This window comes from Amblyomma americanum, chromosome 1, assembly GCF_052857255.1.
Source record: "Amblyomma americanum isolate KBUSLIRL-KWMA chromosome 1, ASM5285725v1, whole genome shotgun sequence".
In the NCBI taxonomy this organism is placed as follows: Eukaryota; Metazoa; Arthropoda; class Arachnida; order Ixodida; family Ixodidae; genus Amblyomma; species Amblyomma americanum.
In genome coordinates, this window is record NC_135497.1 from 40391089 (window position 1) to 40411943 (window position 20855).

The 20855-nt window shown below is 46.9% G+C and overlaps 1 protein-coding gene across 2 annotated transcripts in view; it reads left to right on the forward strand.

Annotated features, from left to right (window-relative positions):
- Positions 1–20855, forward strand: part of LOC144112674 (myosin light chain kinase, smooth muscle-like) — a 329835-nt gene that overhangs the window by 141173 nt on the left and 167807 nt on the right. Inside the window, exon 1 of one of the 2 annotated variants that reach the window (XM_077645491.1) lies at positions 10840–10956. The exons of the other annotated variant lie outside the window; for it this stretch is intronic. The gene's annotated coding sequence lies outside the window, so the exon portion shown is untranslated. Of the gene's footprint in view, positions 1–10839; positions 10957–20855 lie in introns of those variants that run through there. 2 annotated transcript variants of the gene reach the window in all.

The window sequence follows — 20855 nt, forward strand, 5'->3', positions numbered from 1 at the left end:
CTTCGCATGCCACGTTCTGTTAGTTCAAGACATTGTATAATTCATAAACAACAGAAATAAGGCACTAATTAAGCGCTCTTTTTATGAGTGTACTTACAAATCCTCCAAAGAATGTATGTCTGAAAGAGCATATTTCACCACTGGCACTTTTTTTCCGTGCAAGAAAAGAGTCTTAACAGGTGCTTAATGTTTTCTTGATATGCATAATGTGATAAGGTTTTGTTTACACGACGCATGCCAAAGTTAGTCCTGAATTCATGTAGTTAGGCTTAGACTCGACTGCCACGATTCAACAGAAATTGCTCATCAATTAATGTGTTAACTACGTTCCACAAAAGTTTTGTTGAAATCGGCATAACTATGCTCAACAGCCTGCTGGCTTTGGTCACTTGCTATTGTGATGCAGAAGATGCTAATGCTAAGAGAAATCGTGAAAGTAGAGCATGCGGTGTGATCTGCGTGATTTCCCTGGCGACCATAGGAGACATTATTTTTAACATCATCGTCATCCTCAGCAAACCCCTGGTAATTTGCTGCTCACAGAGCCTCCAGAAGAAAAGCCGAAAACAGAATTAAAGCTAGAGCGGAACGTTCTTGCGAGCTAGTTGGTTCATTTCGAGGAAACGTAAGACTGGTCGAGTGGAACATGGAGAAGAGACAAGGAAACGAACACTACGCCAGCGCACGCGTGATGTTGTAATCGTTTCTTTGACTCTTGTCCTTGTCCTATTCGCGCAGACTTGTCTTAACTAAGTTAAAGTATTCAAGGCTTCCCATATTTCATAACCTGAATTGCAGTTAGCTAGAAAAGCATTAATCGGTGGGCTTCCACAAGATTTCGAAAACCGAGAACTACATATGCAAGAAGCAAGATATTTTCTCGATTGGAAATACCCGCTCCTTATGAACAGTTACATGATGCCACGTGTTAACACAGAACATTGTCACGTTCCACAGTACACTTATAGCTATCACAACATATTCGGTTTTCGCGTAACGTAATTTATGTGAGATTGTACCCCTAATCTACCGAAATATGCAATGCAGAGGAGTACTTGCACTATCGAATACTTTCTGAAAGGAGTCCATTTCCATGTTTCGGCTAATGCACCTATGGGCCTAAATTTACGATTTGTATGCCCTGTAAAAGCTGTTAAAGCTGAAAATAAACTTGAATTCTCCGATATAGTCCATGCTGAGTATAACCAAACAAAATTTTGTTTAGCAGATGTTGAGTGGGCTCAACATACATTGGGTTCATGTTAGTTTCCAGTTGATTCAACAAGAGGTCAACAAGGCGTCAACTGTAGCTCAGAAGTCATTTCCGAAGTTTTTCCGAATTTGCGTGCCCCGCTTCGGTGTTAGCGACGCGAAAAAGAGGAGCAGCAGGCGTGAAGGGATACGCGCGGTTCTCGCCATTACATTTAGATCCGTTTTAGTTTTGTTTTGCTTTTTTTTCTTTGCTTTCTCCAAGTCTCCTTTCTCGTTTCCCGCTCCCCCGGGATATCGTCAGCATTCAGTGTTTGCACGCGCGCATATCCGTGCGCTTTTACGAAAGATCGCGTTACCCGAACCCGATGGCTGCTTTTGTTCCTCGAATGACAACGGCCCTCAAGCTTCCCCAATATCCGAGGCAGACCCGGCGCAGCTGTGCGCTGGAAACTGTGCTTGGCAAACAGCCGACACACAGCGGGGTCGAATGTCGCCGGCGAAAGGAAGAATTTGCTGCAGCCTTTCCACTTGACCACGAAGTAAACTGAGTGGAGGGTCGCTGCTTTTCCACCGCTCCACTTGACAGCCTCGAACACCTATACGAGCTGTGTGCCTGTTTTTTTTTGTTTCTATTGATTTTACGTTCCTTGGACAGTTCTAAGCTGGAGCCTGTTGGCTGCCGGGTCTGTTTGGCCTCGCTTAACGGCGCACCGCCACTTTCAACATCTCGCTGCTACACAACCAATCTGCTGTCGAGAGTTGTCAAGGACGGTGCAAAGGCATGGGCTCCTGCATATGCAGCTAATTTGTAAGAGACTGATATGGTAACACGTTAATAACAACGTCGGTATCTGCATCCATACTTTGGGATGCCAGCACTAGATGCCGATGCAAGTGGAACCAGCGCGAGATGGCGCTGGCAAACGCACGCGGAAACGATCAGTTTAAAGCACATGTAGGCTGAGCAGCTTACTCCGGACTTGGTTATTTTCCGGCTTATTTCCTGGATTTAACTGTTAGTATTAAATATTCTTTATTTGTGCGTAGAATGTACGTCGCAATATTACGAAACGGAGCCTTTCAACGCTTCCTGAAAACAATGCGATAATGGACGTTGCATTGTCCTCTCCGAAAATATTTTTTTTTAAATTCCCGGAATAGCGAAGGAGGCGCAGGGCTCCAGCCGTAGCTACCGCCACCCGCGGCAGAGTTGCTCTCTGCACGCAGTGCTGTATATGCTCATCTTATTCAACATGTGGACTCATGTGGACCACGCCCGCAGGTGCTACACAGGCTGTTGCGCTAGACTCTCTCAGCTTCGACAAAGGCGGTTGTGAAGGTGGTGTTCACATTTCCTGAGCTATTAATTAAAAAGCTGTGTCGAGACAGGTCAATGAGCGTCACCAAGATGAAGGACTAAAAATAATCACGCTGGCTAACATACGGTAGCTTATTTGCTATACATGTCATAGTAAATCGTTTTCTGTATGTCTTCAAACACTGGTCGAGCACATGCTCGGATTTTACAAGGGATCAAGCCACATATCCTTTTGCTTGTGTGGAAGCCAGTGGACGCTGTCGATCCAGGAACGCAAAACCATTGTCTCAAGGGAATGTGTAATGATTGCACAATGCGCCTGTGGCACATTATCCCTAAGAAAGCTGGAAGAAGCATCACCAGTGATTCCGCCAGCTGGCCTTCTTGAGACTACAGTATTTACTGTAGTCTACAGTATGCACTCTTTATACACCTCGAATAGACAAAAAGAAATTGAAAGTCTAATAGACTTTCGTCTAAAGGCAGTCTAGAGATTATCTGTAGATAAAAGGAAATTGAAATTGTTGTTTGTCCAAAAAAAGGCTATAGATTGTCTATAGACAAAAGAAATGCTAGCCTTTAGTTCCGACACAGTCTTTTGATGGTATATAGTCAATGGAAATTGTAACTATTATAGACTTCGGTCTACAGATAGTCTATAGACACAACGAAATAGGCTGTTATAGACCTTAGTCTAAGGTAATATATAGACAAAAGGGAATTAAGGCAGTTATAGACTTTAGTCTATAGGTTCTCTAAAGACAAAAGAAAAGCTCTGAAGGATGGCAATAGTCTATGAAAAGTCTATGGACCATTTTTGTAAGGAAGCGTATACGCATACAGGATTACCATACGCCGGCTGTTCACGCGCAGTGAACAGCCGATATGCGCCTACGCTATAGTGCATCTCCTCTATGCTACAACATTCTACTCCTGACAACCGACAGAAACTTCTCACGGCTAGCGTGAGAGCTTACGTCGCTAAGTTCTAAAAAAATTCGGCGCCTTTTGAGACCATGAGCAGCACTCTTCCAGTTGGCAGCGCTGCCTCCAGATAACTCTTCTTGTTCTACGAGCGCCAGGCAACCAGGCAAGCCTTGTGCATAGCATGGCATTTCAAAGTGCGTAAAAACTTCGTTGTTGCCGCCCTCTACATGTGATTCATGCGTCGTGCACACTCCACATGCTGTTCTTCTTCTTAGCACCTTGCGGGAAAAAAAAATTCTCGCGATAACCTCGTAATGTAGCCTGTACCCTTAAGCTTTCCGGAAACACTAAACCTGTACGATACCTTTCTGTGGACAATTTTTGCCTGAAGAAGACACCGCGAACGTGATTCTGCTATAGATTCGTGCTGCTGACAGTACGAACGCTCGATTGCGCGTCCTGCGCTGATATTACAGCCCCTGAGCGCTACAGGCGCCGAGTCCAAGCGATTGAAGAAAGCGTGTGCCCTGCTTCCACCCTGCTATTGTCTCGGATCCAGCGGCCGACGCCCAACGGCGCTAATGTCAGTGGAAGACACGCGCTCGAGCGTTCGGGTTAAGCGTACTGACGATGGTGTACGTAATGCGGCATTTTGCATAACTTGCGCTGCGCATATAAAGAAGCGATTAATGTCGTCGTCGTTGCTGTGATCCACAGCTGTACCTACTTGCTGATGCAGAACACCTTCGCAACAAGCTTTCTGCTGTATCTCTCGCTTTCCTTACCGCGTCTTCCACGGCAACTCCCGGCGCGAGCGAGGGGACGACAGAATAGCAAGGGGCACGAATGCCTCTTGACGTCATCCTTTAACTATGTTGCGGCCTAATGTTATAGCATGCTCGCGTCAATTCCGGAAGTGGGATTTTTATTAAATGCAAAGGTTAATAATGTACATAAAATAGCTTTCGAAAAACAAACGACGGGAAGCAAAGGCTTTACTAGTCATGACAGATAAAAGGCACGGCCTAACATTCAAACTAAAGCTAGAGACGATTCGGCAAGCGAGTGGAAGGACGAGTGGCGTCTATGGCACAGTTCCTGAGCCGAGTCGACGAGAGAGGCTCGCCTCGCCCACTGGCATCGCCTAGGACTCTGGCCTGCTTTCCCACGCGCAGGCCGAACCGCCGCCAGCCGGTCTACCCATATATTCCGATGACGTTTAGCGGCCGCAGCGGAGGTGTCAGCGACGCTGTTGTGTGCGTCAACACGAATGTGCGCACCGGAGAGACCTTTGACTGTGCTGCTCCAATTGACAGGTATACGCCAGAGCCGCGCTAGCCACTGTCGCGCAGGGAACGTGCGCGGAAACCGATCCAGGCAACCTTTGATAAATATTGCAGAAGGCTGGGCGCTCAAAGCAGCCTAGTGGTCGTGTATATACAGCCGTGCCTCGCTAGTATGAGCGCTGTTGTCCCGGACTAAAACTGGCAATAAATCGAGTCGTCCGTAATAACGAATCGTGAAGGGAAAAAAATGCAGAGGAAACACTTTGGGATTAAAGCCTGCTTCTGTGCACAGTGGTGGGCAATGAAGTGGAAATCAGACGAATACGTACTTGGAAGCTCCTAGTGTGTTATGCTGGTCGCCGTTGCCTCAAAATTATGTGGTGAAGTTTTGAAGTGCCAATTGTCCGTGAGGTATGTGATGGCGTTTAAGGGCACGATGGCGTATCTCCCACTACGACTTCTCATTCCCCATGCACGGACCGCTCGCAGTCGGGCCGGAATGAAACGTGAACACGCATATCCAACGCTGTTCTATTTTACAGCGAAGTATTCCTTTACAATCAGTGCATGAATACGTACTTCGGAGCAGAAACGTGAATCATGCTAGTTTAATGCAGCTGAAAGTACACAAGTAAAATATTGTCACCTAGTGCTGACCTCAGTCCGGCAGTCAGTAAGACAGCAAATAGGGCTTCCAACAAGCAACAATTTAGCTTGGCGATCTTCGAAGAGCAATGCCCGCTGCTCTCGGCCGTGCTAAATTTAAAGCTGACAATGAACTTTCCAGATACGGCGCGCAAAGTAACCGCAACAGCCTGGGACAACGTATAATCGGTTCCGTCTGGCTGCAATCATTAGAGATGAATCTGGTCGCGTCTTGCGCCACAAACAAAGCGATAAGGCATCGTGCTGGAAGCTTTGAGGAATGAACAAGCAAGCGTTGCAAAGCTTTGCGTCATTACCCCCCCCCCCCCCCCCCTATTAATGAAGCATCGATCCAATGCGTTGTTACGGAAAGAAATATGGCCAAAAAATAAAAACTGAGAGCGCGAAAACAATCGCTGAGAACTCAAACACATTCTCCGTTAGCGTTCATAATAAGGCTTCAGGCGCACAACATGTACGTACAACTTCTGGGCGTGCGCGGCGCCGCTGCTCCGTCGGGGCCGCTTCGTAGTCAAGCTCTCCAAATCGACGAATGATCTTGTACGGGTCGAAGTAGCGGCACAGAAACTTTTTACTCAGTCCGCGGCTGCGAATAGGCATCCACACCCATAAACGTTCACCCGGCTTGTATTTCTCCTGACGTCGGCGTAGGTTGTAGCGTCGGGCGTCAGTGCGCTGTTGGTCTTTAATGCGGTGCCAGGCCAGGCGTCGTGCTTCTTCAAAGCGCTGTAGGAAGGCGGCGACGTCGTGGTTATCTTCTCCGGCATGGCGTTGAGCGTTGCCGTGGCCTCCCTGCCATGGACGAGCCTAAAAGGCTTCATCTGGGTGGTCTCATGCAATGTTGTAGGCGAAGACGACGTAGGGAAGGGTGGCGTCCCAAGTCTTTATTCGGCATCGACATATGTGGTAACCATGTCTGCTATGGTCTTTTGTTCAAGCGCTCCGTTAGACCGTCGGTGTGCGGACGATACGTTGTCGCCCTCCGTTGCGCTTGTTTGACTGTAACGCAAGATGGATTGCGCCGGCTCCGCCGTGAACTCTCTTCCTTTGTCCGTGATGAGCACTTCGGGTTTACCGTGCTGCAGAAGGATGCATTCCACGTAACATTTGGCTGCTTCTTCAGCTGTTTCTTTCGGCAGGGCTATCGCCTCGGCGTAAGTGGATCATCGTCGCTAAGATGATCCACTTATTTCCGCGGTTGGTGACTCCGGGAAAGGGCCAAGCAGGTCCATGTCTATCTGCTGGAAGGGCCTTGACGGGGCTTCAGTATATAGGTTCAGGAATCCTAATGGTTGGGTGGGAGGCGTCTTTCGTCGCTGACAACCTCGGGAGGTTTTCACATAATGTGCGACATCGGCACATAGTGGGGCCTGTATATTTGTCTCGAATGCGGCAGAGGGTGCGAGTGAACCTTATATGCCCAGCCGTCGGCTTGTGGTGTGAAGTCTGTAGAACTCCTTCGCGAAGGCTTGCAGGTGCAACACGGAGGTAAGCGGCTTTGTTCGGTGCGAAGCTCTTCTTTACTAAGATATCATTCTGTACGCATAACGAAGACAGTCCCTGCTTGAACGAGGCAGGAGGTGACGGAGCTTTGCCTTCCTGGTATTCAGTGAGGCGTTGGAGATCAGGGTCCCAGCGTTACTACTGAACAAAAGTGCTGGGGCTGATAGTACCTAGAAAGGCATTATCGTCGTCCTGCGGAGGTGTATCTGCAAGGTCTTGTGGCAGGCGGTCGGTGTCAGAATCCTTGTGTCCGGACTTGTAAACGACTGTGACGTCAAACTCTTGGTGTCGTTAGCTCCATCTAGTAGGCGGCCAGACGGGTCCTTTAAGTTGGCGAGCTAGCACAGTGCGTGATGGTCGGTCATGACTTTGAAAGGTATGCCGTACAAGTACAGGCGGAATTTCGACGTGACCCACACTATCTCAAGGCACTTTTTTTCCGTCGCGGAATAGCTGGCCTCTACCTTTGACAAAGAGCGACTAGCGTGCGCTATTGCTCTCTCATGGCCTTGGTGATTCTGGATGAGAACGGCGCCTAGCCCCACGCTTCTTGCATCTGTATGAATTTCGCTTTCGGCGTTTTCGTCGAAGTGTCCAAGCACGGGCGGCGACTGTAAGCAACGCAGAAGTTCCTGGAATTCTTCACGTTGAGGAGCTCCCCACTTGAATGGCACACCCGACTTCTTTAGCTGCGCCAAAGGTCCGCCGATGGCGAAATGTTCTTTACCATTCACCGCCAATATGCGCACAGGCCGCAGGAATCTGTGCACAGCTTTCTTGTCGGTGGCCTGTGTAAACTGCGATAGCGACGGTTTTCTGCGGGTCCGATTGTACTTCATCGTTGCTTACGATGTGGCCTAGAACAGCAGCTGCCCCTACGCGAAATGACACTTCTCTGGCTTCAGGGTGAGCCCTGATGACTTTTTGTGGCGGAGAGTAGTTAATCTATCATTGCGGTCTTTACTCGAAGAACTCGACGCATATTCGGAAAATGGCGCAGCGCGGAACCCATCTCGCCAGTGCGCGCCGTAGTGAAGTCTAGAACAGTAGAGAAAGAAACCACGGAGAGTATGTTCCTAACCTTGTGTGCGTTGCTGCCCTCTCCACTGCACTCGCCTGTGCGGCGCCAACGCCGTCGAAGAATCAAGAAGGTTGGAGTAAATCCTACTCATTGCCGACGGAAAGGGCGCAAGCTTGAGCATGCTGAGAGATGCCCTCTCCACTTCACTGGATCGCGCGCCGGCGGCGGCGCATCGGAAGAAAGGAAGAAAGAACTCGAATACGGTCTCCCCGCCTGAACAATTGTGGACGCGCGCCCGGCGCGAGATTGAGAAGGAAATTGTACAGTTAATACTGTGTGCATGTGTGCGCCTGCCTTGGCGCGAAGAACGAACAGACGCGGCGCGCCTTTGAATGAAGGACGTTGACCAGTGTCTGTCAGCCCGAGCCATCGTTTAAGCTTCAAAGAAGCGCACCCGCTCGACTCCCTGGTCAACACCACTCGCCAAGCCACGGAGCAGCGAGGCAGAGCGCACCAGCCCGCGGGAAGGCTCCGTCGTGATCCTCTCGTTTGCACGAGCTGTAAATCACTTTGTATGCGCTCGTACGAGTGATTGTGAAATCCTCTGTATCGTATCTTTGTTGTATTAACTTTCTTTTATTTTGTGCATCTTTGGCTCCGACCAATTCTCTGGCTTGAGACCGGCGAAAGCTGGGCACCAAACGACTACCCCCCGCTTGTCACTCGGTAGCTGGTCTCTGGCCGAGCTTGCGACGCTGAGTCGAGGGCATCTCCTCTGTGACCGAGACCGCTACCCCCACACGCTCTAAGCGTGTCTGCAGGAGTGCACGCTAAAGTGCACGAAAAGGTGACAAGTGGTCTCTTAGCCCCAACTAATCACTACGTCGTGGCAGTTTGTACTGCACCTAACAGCGCTAGTACCATGACATTGCGGATGTGACGGAGACGTGGATACCCCGTGCACGTACTACCTTTCATTGCACGAACAGTGCGCGGAGAAGCGCGATAAATCTCCAGTGAAAAAAAAAAAGTGAAAGAACCAAGTGGAAACGCTACACATTACACAGACCTCGAAAAACCGCAACAGGGCTACAAGTGAAAACTATACGACGAGATTGCGCAGCTGCTGCCGATCGCAGGCGACCAACTCCGGGGCACCCGGTGTCCTTCAGTATGAAAGAAGGCAACGCTAGCGGGTTTTTGCTCCGTCTTTCGTGGATCTGACATTTTGCAGAGACGACCCGTTTACAATGTCCAAACCTGGCCTGTAGTAATTTAGGCTGCGCGGTGTCCAGTGACCAGTGCGGCTAACGAGGCTTTGACTTGTGAACAGCTTACGGAGTCGCTATCTGTCACGAATGTAGCCAGAGCTAAATCACATATTCTCTAGGCGAGAGAGCAGGTTTGAGAATTCGGGTCTTGTGTACTCGACAACAGCTGGGAGGCTTGCAATGCTTCGCGGTTTCCGCGATGCGGAACGCAGTCTGCTTTTCAGCTCCCACGGTGTTTAGTGTCACTGGGCACCGTTTCTTTTTTGGTGCAAAATTAAGCTAATTAATGCACCTGGCGAAATAGGGTGGCTGACATAAAAGTCTTGAGCTTTTTTTTTTTCTGGCTGACAGTAATGGACCCAAAAGTCACCCGGCCGCTCTAAGGAATCGGGGAAAGAATTGTGCGAAGCTGAATGCCGTAAATGACAGCATGATTAGTGAGCACCCATTGAGCAGAAACTTTTGGCAAGCCAAGCTTTTTTCTACATTGGGTAGTTTGTGCAACCTCCAGCCTGTTAATCGGCGATCTTCCGTAATGAAGCGCAAGTAGTCAGCGCTGTCTTTGGCGGAGACAGTTAACGGCCGCTCATCTCCAGCAGTCTCCCTTTCGAGCTTGAACTTTCGCAAGGACAGCGGAATATAAACGGGAATCGCAACGTAATTCTTTAAATATAGCTCGTTGAATTTAAGCCCATGCCTTTTTGTCTTCTTTCGGATGACGATATTCGGCCACACTGAGGTGCCCGATGTCTCCATTTCCCACGGATGAGCGTTTCGCATTAAAAAATTTTTATGGAAAGGTTAGACATCCCCTCTGTAATGCCAAACGGCACTGAGGGTATCAATAAATGAAATGAAACGAACATTTTTGCGCAGTAAATGCTGACAAGGAAAGGTCGTATTGTGTAAAATGAGTCTTTTCTCTCTTCTCTCCCCTCTGCCCTCGTTACCACTGCTGCAGGGATGTGGCAAGGAGGCAGCTGCTGCGCGTCTGTAGGGCAGAGTGGAAGTAACAAATGACGAAAAATAAACGCTGTCGCTAGAGTCATCCAATTCGTCTGGCCACACATAGGATGCGCGAGTTGTCCTGCCTCCCGTGAATTAGTCATACCCGGGAGAGCACTACGGACGCCCTTCCCCTCGGCCATTCCAGCTGCCACGCCCGTCGTGCATTTTTCAAAACACACCGCAACTATAAATCATAGCCGCCAACTGGGACTGCTATTTATATATGCTTACCGATACGACTCGAGCCCATTGAAACCAGTGTCAAAATGCGTTCTCTCCTGATGCCACTCAGGGTGGCCCGTTCATGTTTTCTTCAATATCTCCTACCACAGCTTTCCCGTAGAGATCGCACCCCGTCCATTGGTCGGTTATGTAAGTTGTTTCTTTACTTCTTCGTCCCATTGTGATTATGCTTCGGGCCAGCGCAGTTTGCACGCTGCTTATACGCTCTCGGAGCGATGAAGCAAAGCATTGCCGCAGAACGCGCTGTCTCCCAGAGCTCAAATGGCGACCGCACTGCCTGCCGGATGTAAACCACCACAGAGCGCCGAGAGCAGCTGTGTTTTACGCGGCCCCGTTCGCCCCACTGTGTGCGTGGCTCTCGCTTCAAGCGGCCAGGCTGTTCTCCGCATTTTCACCGAGGCCGGCGACACATTATGCAGCTTGGCGGCGACGCCCAACCGACGCGTCACTCGTGAAAGGCGAAGTTCGAAAGACGACATGCTGTTTCTTTCAGGCGGAAAGGTGAGCTGGACACTGCACAGTTTTTAATTCATATTTATGCGGATCTCTCTGGGTACAACGCTCGCGAAGAAATTTTTTAGTTTTGTAAAGAAAATATCTGCGTTTTATTGAACTTTCGGCGTATTGCCGAGCCTAAATTTATTAAGCCAGCAGTTGGATATCCTGAAAAAAACCGCCGCGAAATGAGCGGCTTTACTGCGTAAGTCGGCATAACGTTCACAAGAATTGTCAGTACGGTTGAAAAATCAATAAAGGGATCCGAAACGTCCGTGTTGAAAAACATTCAGCTAGACGTTGTTCGATATGGCTCGGCTCTTTTCTGCGCGCTGGCACTGACTGACTGGGCTGCTGTCCAAACTGTGCGCTATACCGAAGAGGTGGCATCTTCCTCAGGTTGCTCATACCTCGCCGATTTCCATTATGACGATAGAAAATCTGCTCAGGCGAATTCGAATTTCACAAACAGCGTGCGAATTCGCATCAAGATCGCGCATAAGTGTGCTCTTAGATACCACCTTTAGTTCCTATGTTTTGTGTGCTAGCTTAAATTTTTGTCGCACTTTTCCCGATTTCTGGAAGCCATAGCAGGGCACCATTTTTTCCCCATTTGTTCATTCCTTGCACAATATGCATTTATTCAGGCAGATCGAAGAGTATACATTGCTGCAGGCTTGTGGAGGATGTAGGAACTGCCGTACGCTCTACATTTCTCCCATGCATCTTGCCTTCAGGCATGCCGTGTGTTGAGGCCATTTTCTTGACCAGTGCACCGCGTTATGAAAAAGCGGTTATATAGCTCCACTGTCTTAAGCGCATCCGTGAATAAACTCAACCGAGGCTGTAATAATGAATCCCCACTGCAGTGTTTTCTAGACCAAGCAAAATACAGCGCAAGGACAAGGAACAAAGAGGACAAAGGACACTCTGTCGTAACGCTGCCTTCCCCCTGTGAACCAACAAGTCCGCATCTCAACTCTTCCGTGCTGTTGTCATCGCAAACGGACCACACGCGTCTGACTGGTCAGTTGCCGTGACAACAGCCAGAAGGGGGCAGCGTCTGAAGCAACGTTAGGCGTGTTTCCCGTTTCTGAGGTCATATTTCTCCCCGTCCCTCTAAGCAAACGTCATGTGAGTACCAGTATCAAGCAACAACACGAGCTTCTCGAAGTCAGAGAAATGTTCTGCAAGAATTTTCGGGCTAGTTAACTCGTTGCTGCACGAATTTAGCGCTACCAGAGAACGAAGGTATGCTGAGTTAGAAACAAATGCGATGCGGACGGGCGCGGCTCCATATAATTTTTTTTTTTGCAGTCCACATCTGCTATTCCTTCTTCATCCGCACTCGTTTTCGCGCACTGTCGCATAGGGGCAGCTCTGGCTTCTGACCAACACCATCGGTTCATCTGCAATAACACCAGGAAAGCAGAATGGTGTCGACCAGAAACATGTTGCAACTCTTTGGATGCAATTTGATGCTTTTAAGAGAAATCAAAAAAGCAAACGTTGTGAGCGTTAAAAGTAGCACTTCTGTTAAAGCTCGCTTAATCCCTTTATTTCTTTGCAAAAAACTGCGAAAAATTGCTAAGTTTTAAATTTTAGAACTGCTCCCCTAAATGTCTTCAATTAAGGACGCTTTATATCTGTTCCTGTCGCACCTTATTGTCCACGTTACTGCAAGAATAAAATCTTAAAATTCAAATTAACAAAACTGTGTGATTATGTAATTTTTTTTACAAAAGCCGGAGGACTGAAATTGTTTCTGCTTTGAAACTTCCAAGCTTTCAAAACTTGTTCACCGGCGCCCGAAGAATTGCTTAAATTCGTAACCGCCAGCTTGAATTTCCCCCGGCTTAAATTTCATTACCGGCCCACAGCCCGAACTGTGAAGCCGAAGCAGCCGGTGTTTATTATTGAAAGCCTTGGCTGTCTGAACCAAGCACGGCGCAATCGGCCCTTTAAATTATTATGCGCGATTTATTATGAATTAGAGCTTTTCGAAAGCCCGAGAATGCGAATGTGTGCATTTATTATTTTATTCAATAACACAAAACACACATTATTACCGTGTGATCCGCACAAAATCACAAAACCTTGCATGAAGAAGTACAGGCAATAAAACAGCTCTTTAAGTAACCAAACATTCGATTAAGTAACCAAACATTCGACAAGAACAACGCCAGCAGTGGAACAATTTATCAAGGCGTAGCTAATTCTGAATACTTTAAAGATAGTATACAGTACAATCCAATCACGCACAATAAGTAAAGGTTCGCAAAAGAGCGCAATCAAACTAGCAGGAAAAAAAATGTCAGTCGATTTGGGTAATTAGGCCAAATGCAAATATGTGCGCTAGCATGACGTCAGTTGTCGGTTGGAGCTACAACCTACCAGGCTGCCACCTAGTTACCACCCCAACTTCTGCCGTTTAGCTACTGCGCAAGCATCATTCTAATCACGGTCTCCCCCTAACGGCTGCTGCTCATTCCGCATAGCTCGGTGCGCTTAGGGGCGGTGCCACCGAATTAGCGCCCCAGGTTCTTGCCACCTAGTGGGCAGGTGAGCAGTGGCGCAGTGGCAGAAGGCAGGTGCTATGGCAGGTGTTGCCCATGCCGGGCACGCTTGTGAACAGCGAGCAGCGTTTGTATGGCTGTTCGAATTAGTGGCGGGCTTCCCTGAAACACTTGCTACATATACCAGGTGTTGCAGGGAAGCCGGCCGCTAAATTTAAAAAGTACGGTTTTTCGGGTACAGATACTTTCTGCGGCATAGTAATACCGATGTTGACCGACGTCGAAAAAAAGGCGATTTGTGTTAACTATTATAGTATAGCGATTAACTAAGACGTGGGATGCTCCACTCCACGGACGCCGCTGTCACATACGCCTCGCCTAAAGCTGAGAGAAGTAGTTTCGCTGGTATGACCGGGTCCGCATCATTAATACAATCCGCTCACATTTTCCGCAAGCTCCTGCATACATCAAGCGCGTAGATATCATCGCAGACTTCGTACGTTTGAGCAGTTAGACAAAAGCAGAAATAGCAACAGTCACCACAGAATCGAAATTGGCATCGTTAACTAGTATCCAATATTCTGCACTAAAACTATTTTAATGCGCCTGCGCTATAGAGCGGAAGTCCGGAGGAAAAGCCATGTGCGTTGTCATACTAATTCAGGATTGGTCGAGAGGGTTGTGGCGTCACGTGTTGACTTGTGGAATGAAAGTGATTAAAACTGAAGTTACATTGTGATTACAAGTTCCTATCATGACCCGAATGTGTTTACTGTGTGTGAGGGTATGCACTAAATCAATTACGCTGAATAGAAACATGGAATAATTAGTTGCGAATCGAAACCAAGACCCTTGGGTTGCGAGTTTAACGCGCTACCGCTAGGCCACTGAGGCACGTTCGTTCACTTTGATCAAAGGGAGGCCATGTGTGTCTTGTGATGTATAGCGTGGTCTAGTTTGCCTACTGATGAATGCTAATGAGTGTGCGTAATTATAATAGGGTACTAATCAAGAAAGAAAACAGCAAATAACAATTAATGCTGCAGTGTCATATCCTCAAAGGGGCTCTGAAACTCGTTCCGAGGAAAGCACATCAACTCGCTTAATCACTACGTTGTGTTGTCATGAAAACCTGAGCCAAATAATACACTTCTACACGCAGCAGAGGACCCACAATCACGCGCGAAAGTTGACGAGCCCTTCCCGGCGACTTTTTCATGCTCGCACCCTCCTCTGTTGCTCTTATCTACGTATACATGCTAAGAGGTGGCTACTGGTCAGATTCTTTCAGACGTCAGGCAGCTACCAAGGCCGCGGCCAATAACCCGCGTAGCTCCGGCGGGTCAGGAAGCTCTCCCTCGGAGGTGGGGCCGGCGGAGGAGCGCCGACCTTCTAGCGCCCAAAAAGCGACGAGAGGAGAGGGAAAAGCGCGAAAACACTGAAATTCAAATTATGACGGCAGATAACTCAGATTAGAAAATTTCTTCCTGGACAGTACTCGTGAAGAGGCGTGCTTTAACATCGCAGGCATACTGCAACTTTATTAGAGGCCCTTTAAGGCGGAGCTCAAGGGCCTCTGTAATTTTTCATTCAGTAAAACTTCTTTTTGGGCTAGTTGGTGCGTTTTGAACCAAGAAAAAGGAGCAGCGCGAAAGCATGCAACCACACACGAAGAAAGGACAAGACACATGCGCTGACTGACAACTGAATTTTATTGAAGGAAGGCGCGCCTTAAATAAGGCGAGGAACAGAGTTGAAAAGGAGGAGAGCGAACAATCGTGAAAGATAATAGCACGCCCAAGCGAGCAACAAGACACGAAAAATTCAAACGTTGGCTGCTTCTAAAAAGTCTGCCTCTGCTGCGAAAAGTGATAATGAGGGAGTGCTGATGCAAGTGTCGCCAAATCTCTTAATATACTAAGCTTCCAGGCTAGCACGCGCAGTCTTGTCGGCACTCTTATCAAGAATCCTAGTCTCAGCCAAACGAGCCACGCATCCTCTGCACTTACGTACGTGCGCAACCAAACGTGCGTACTTATCTTTTAACAGACTTAAATTTCGGGCATGTTCCCCAATCGTTCGTTGATGCAACGGCCGGTTTCACCTACATAAACCTTTCCACACATCATGGGAATGGCATAAATCACGCCTGTTGAGAACTTGACAAACGGAGTGTCATGTCGTATCTGGCATCCTATTTTTTTGCCGCAAATGCGTGGGCATAACTTTCCCAGCTTGTTGGGTGCCGAAAATACAACGAATACACCATGCCTGTTGGCCACTTTCTTGATGTCGTGCGAAGAATTGTGCAGGTATGGCACAACCACAGGCCTATCGGCATTCCGACGGTCATCATTCATTCTTCTGGTTCCAGTGTCCAATTTCTGAAGCAGGGTTTCAACAACAGTAATCAAGACCGAAGGGGGCAAACCCGCCGCCAAACGTCGGCTTATCTGATTGTGAAAACGCTTTTGCATCTGATGCGGGCATGATTTTTTGAGACCGGATTCCATACAGTGCGATGAAATGGCTCTTTTTACAGTATTCGAGTGTGCCGAATCATAACGCAGCAAATCCTTTTTTTGCACGAGGATAACAGCCCCAGCCTTATGATTCGGCACAGAGGACAATCGTTTTCATAACCAGAAAATGAAGCAAAGCATAGACTCCTACGAATTACACTTTCATTAATAAAAAAGCTTTTTTAATTGACTATCCTATTTGATACACAAAATTTAGTTGTTGCATTTATCTGGGCCCAAAATAATTATGTGGTCCTTTCTTAATTCGTTCAAATAGATCGCATGATGACACTACTGGCCTCGGCTTTCAGTGCACTACAAGCGCACAAGCTTTTTGAGGGGCGGATTTATATAGGCTTGGTTTGGTGGCGGGGTGGCCGAAATTTCGTCATTTCGGCAACGAGTGTTCACAATCAAATGTGACGCCACGGGAAGATGTCACACATTTCTTACTAAGTGTGGCGGTCTACACTTTTTCCTACATGTAGCCGGCAATTTATGAGAAAGCGGAAGTTGTCGCGATAATACTGCGTAGCCTCTCGAAGTTCAATATAGAAAACCTCGAGCGTTCCTCTCGGAATTGTTCGCTATCTTGAGCATGCCATTCTTTCACTTCGACGCCATCACCAGCAAGATTACGTCATAGCGTGCAGAGTGCAAAGTTTGCTCGCAATCCTGAATGGCGCTTCTACGGTTATGAGGAACCTGAGTGCGCTAATCAACTTTTTAGCTCGAGCGAAAAAATTATTGTCCAAATTTTCAGGGGGGTGCAGCCGCCCCATTTGCCCCCCCACCCCCCACCCCTCACTCCCCTCCGGACGCCCATGGCAACTTCTCCTCACCCCGTCTCATGGCAATAGCAGAAATACAAATACAAGTAATCATAAATGACACAAGCTTAATTAACGTGAAAAAAGCGTAAATTAGAAAAGAGAAGTATGAAGATATTCGTGACTTTGAAAGAAAGCAGTACAGTTCAAAGGGCAAAATTAGTAGGGAAGAAGAGCATTCTGAACACATGTTCAAACAATAGGCTATTTAATAATTTAGGCAGAGTGCAACTAACCATTCGCTTTGCGTAGTTGGTAGGTGGGTTCGGCACAAACCAATATTCTTGAGGCGATGTGCAGTAATAAATGATTGTCACTTTCAAATTCTCACTAGAATTAATGTGGATGGTTTTTTTTTCTACACTCCTTAGCATAAGTCAACACTAATCGAAAATTAAACAGGTCTGAAGCTTTTATTAACTTTAAGTCATTAAACACTCAGCCAGAAGGGAAATCAAACGGTGCACGGCACACAACACTCTCTCTTCTTTAAAAAGGATACGATTAATATTAGTAGCGCAAGTTGCGCTCCAAACGAGACAACAGCACACTGCGAGGAATGCGACCATCGAATTGACTTTGACGGCACTATTCTACTGGAGACCGAAGCTAACCAGCGCAGGAGGCTTCTGCTGGAGTCGTGACACATACAACAGACACGAAGGAATGTTAATCGCTCCTTGGGGACACTTCTTCGTCTTACATCCATGGTTTGCGGCCATTGACCCGGAGGTATTCAACACGAGGGCTGAAAGAGCCAAGCTGCGCCTCGCCCATAGTCACACCGTGAGGAAGGGACCGAGTCGGTCCCGAAACGTCGTGTTTTTTCAAAAATTAACCTGGTTGGCGTCAGTCATCTTTCTACTAAATTAATTTTCCCAACCGGACAGACTTCTGTCAAATGTGTTCTTTTGAGACAACAGCAGTTTAGGCTGAAAAAGAACGAAGCATCAAAAGTTTCACCTTGTGAGGAATCCCCTTAAAAGTGAACAGAACGCCAGGAACCTGAGGCAGCTTGCCTCCCAGAAAAATTTGCGTGGTGCTTTCACGACATATTATTACCAGAGAGGGCACCTCATGTTTCAACCGAACCAACGAACTCAATTTTGGACCAACCAAGTATAATACCATTTCGCAGGACAGCTTTCTTATTCCCGGCCTAAAACAAAAGGGGATTAGTTATTCAGTGTTAGTTATTATTTTGTTTTCCACAGACCGCCTATGCATTTTTTTTTCAGGCAAGCATTTCCATCTGTAACCAACCATAAAGCGTCACTAGGTGAGGACAGAACGGCAACATCATCACAGTATAATACGAATTTCGCATTGTTATCCATAATAACGATTTCATTAACAAAAATATTATATAGGAGAGATCTCAAGATACTGCCCCGCGCAATTACTGTTCTACCTAACAGTTAACTACCTGTTCTAACGTGAGATGAAATATTAATCTGTACAAGTTGACTTGTACGACCCAGGTATGACCGACTTAAATCTGATGCGATGCCTCTAATCCATAAGAATTCATTTCATGCAACAAAAGCTGAACTCACAGAGAGAAGAGGCGTTTTTAAAATTGTCTAATATAATTTTTTTTTCTTCAAGCACGGCATGCTCGGGAGATCCACCCTTCCAAAACACACATTGGGAATCTGTTAAAAATATTATCTTTTCAAGAAAACCAGATATGCACGGGCAGACCATCTTTTCCAAGCCATTAGAAAATATGGGAAGCATAGAAACCGGTCTACAGTTTTACAATCATGATTTATTTTCTTTCTTTAACAACTTTAACAATAGTTCCAGTTTCCTAGTTGCATCTGACGAGGAAATACATCGAAGGAAATGCAGATACTATAAATGTACATTAGTACCGGTTCAATTAATAACAAAAAATATATAGGTTTAACCAAATTCCATTGACATCCCAAGCACAGCTAGTGCTGAGTATGGAAAACTTACATGTTATTTCAGATTCAATGGTGGGATAAAAATGAAAGACCCAGAACTACGGACTGAGATATGACGGCTTGCATTCTTATTTATAGGTGTACTGGAACACTGGTAAAGTAATTTTTAAAAGTGTCAAGCAAACATTGGTCAGAAATATCTGCACCGTTATCAACAATACGTATTGCAGCCTGAGAAATAGGGATGAGATTTAGCAAAACAGTAACCTTCTTCCACACTTCAAGATTGTCTTTCCCGCAGAAAAAAGTACTGAAATAGTAAACATCCTTTAAAGGACGCAATTAATTAGTCAGAAGATTGCTGAAGAGCCTAAAGGTCAGTAGATTAATTAAATTACGTGATTTAATGAACCTGTTCTACGATTTAGTTTAACATTCCTTTATTTTAATAAAAAATTCGGTATTTAAGGTTTACCAATACACGGAGAGCGGAATGGATTTATACTCTGGGTATTTTTTATTGTAGCAGCTTCAAAAAATGTGCAAACAGGTTTCGTTGGCCACATCTGAATCTCGCACAGCATTAACATTCTACCAATTGATCAGCCGTATTTCAGTTCCGAACTATTCAAGATGATTAATTGTGATTCGTTGAATTATGAAGACGCTCTTATGTTCCTTTCTAGCACTGCGATCCGGACTGAGGTATGACCGAATTAAACTATTGGCTGCTTTGTTACCCGCCGCGGTGGCTGAGCCCTAGGACGCTGGATCGAATCGCGGCGGCGGCGGCGGCGGCGGCAACATTTCCATAAAGACATGTTAAAACGCCCGTGCGCTGTGCGATGTCGAATAACCCCGAGTATTCGATATTAATCTGGACGGCGCCTCTCATACCTCACGTGCAGCTACGTGGCGTTAAACCTAACATACCGCAACATAGCTTATTGAGATTTTAGGTAAAACTATAGAAACAACTCCTTGGTTGGATTTCCAGGAGCCAATGGAAGTGCAGAAAAAGAAAGTAGTGGGGGACCAACAGTAAAAGTAATCATGACTTCATGCAGTCGTTTTTAGAAATGCAATCTCGAGCTTAGCAGCAAAAGATTTCCGCGAATTACAGGATTTTTTAAAAATAAATTACAAGCGACCGTTCGTGGTTTTTATGCTCTCGAAACCAAATCAAACGTAAACTCTCTAATGAACACGTAAAGCTCAAAGCTCACATGTTTCAGAGCTCATACATCAAAAGTCGCGTTGGTTATGCCAAATAATGTCATTGCTGGCTCAGCCTAACAACAAAAACCAACCGCTGCGTGTCGCAGTTCTGAATGAAGCATGGCAATATTATTTGACCTGCATGAACAGAAATGCGTTTAAATTTTCAGTTCGCGCCTATGCTCACGTCTTCGCGTTTAGCTTGGCTACGACAATGTGCAGGTAGCTGTCACCTAAGCATTTGCTATAGACCTTTTCACATTTGTATTTTTGGGTGCTGTCATATTTCCACTGATCTGTGCCAGCAGCGTTCTCATTAGCGGATTTCATACAGGCATATACTGCGCATGCGCAGCACAGTCCTACACGCACGCGCGCTCTCAGCCTGTAAACGGTGAAAAGTTCGATATACTCATTGACAGAAACAAAGCCACGTTGGTTACCATATGTGCTTGCACCTCCTCGTTCACTGCTCCTGAATCGCACTGCGCGTCAATGCGGCTATTACTTTAACGTGCGGAGCAATTAAAGGCCCATTACACCAGCGACTAGGTATTATCACGAATCTATTCCAGTTTCACTATCTTTCGACTCTTGTCGTCCGTCCTCATTTCCTAATAGCGCCCCTATAGCAGGTGCAATGGAATCGAAGAATATACCTCGTGCAATATCGGCCCAATTCTCGCAAAAGCCTTGCCGGCGACCACCACCAGGTGGCTGTTATTGCAGCATGGTTAAAGCAAGGCCATCTGTAGTGCAAGGGTAGGAAATAGAGGTGCATCATAATACCTCGCAAAGCGCATGCGCAAGTGGAAAGAGCGGCGGTAGTCATCGGGGTAGGCGCTATCTTGGCTCGGGGAAGGGGGGGGGGGCGATAAGTTTATTTGAAAGGTGGCGATGCACGGC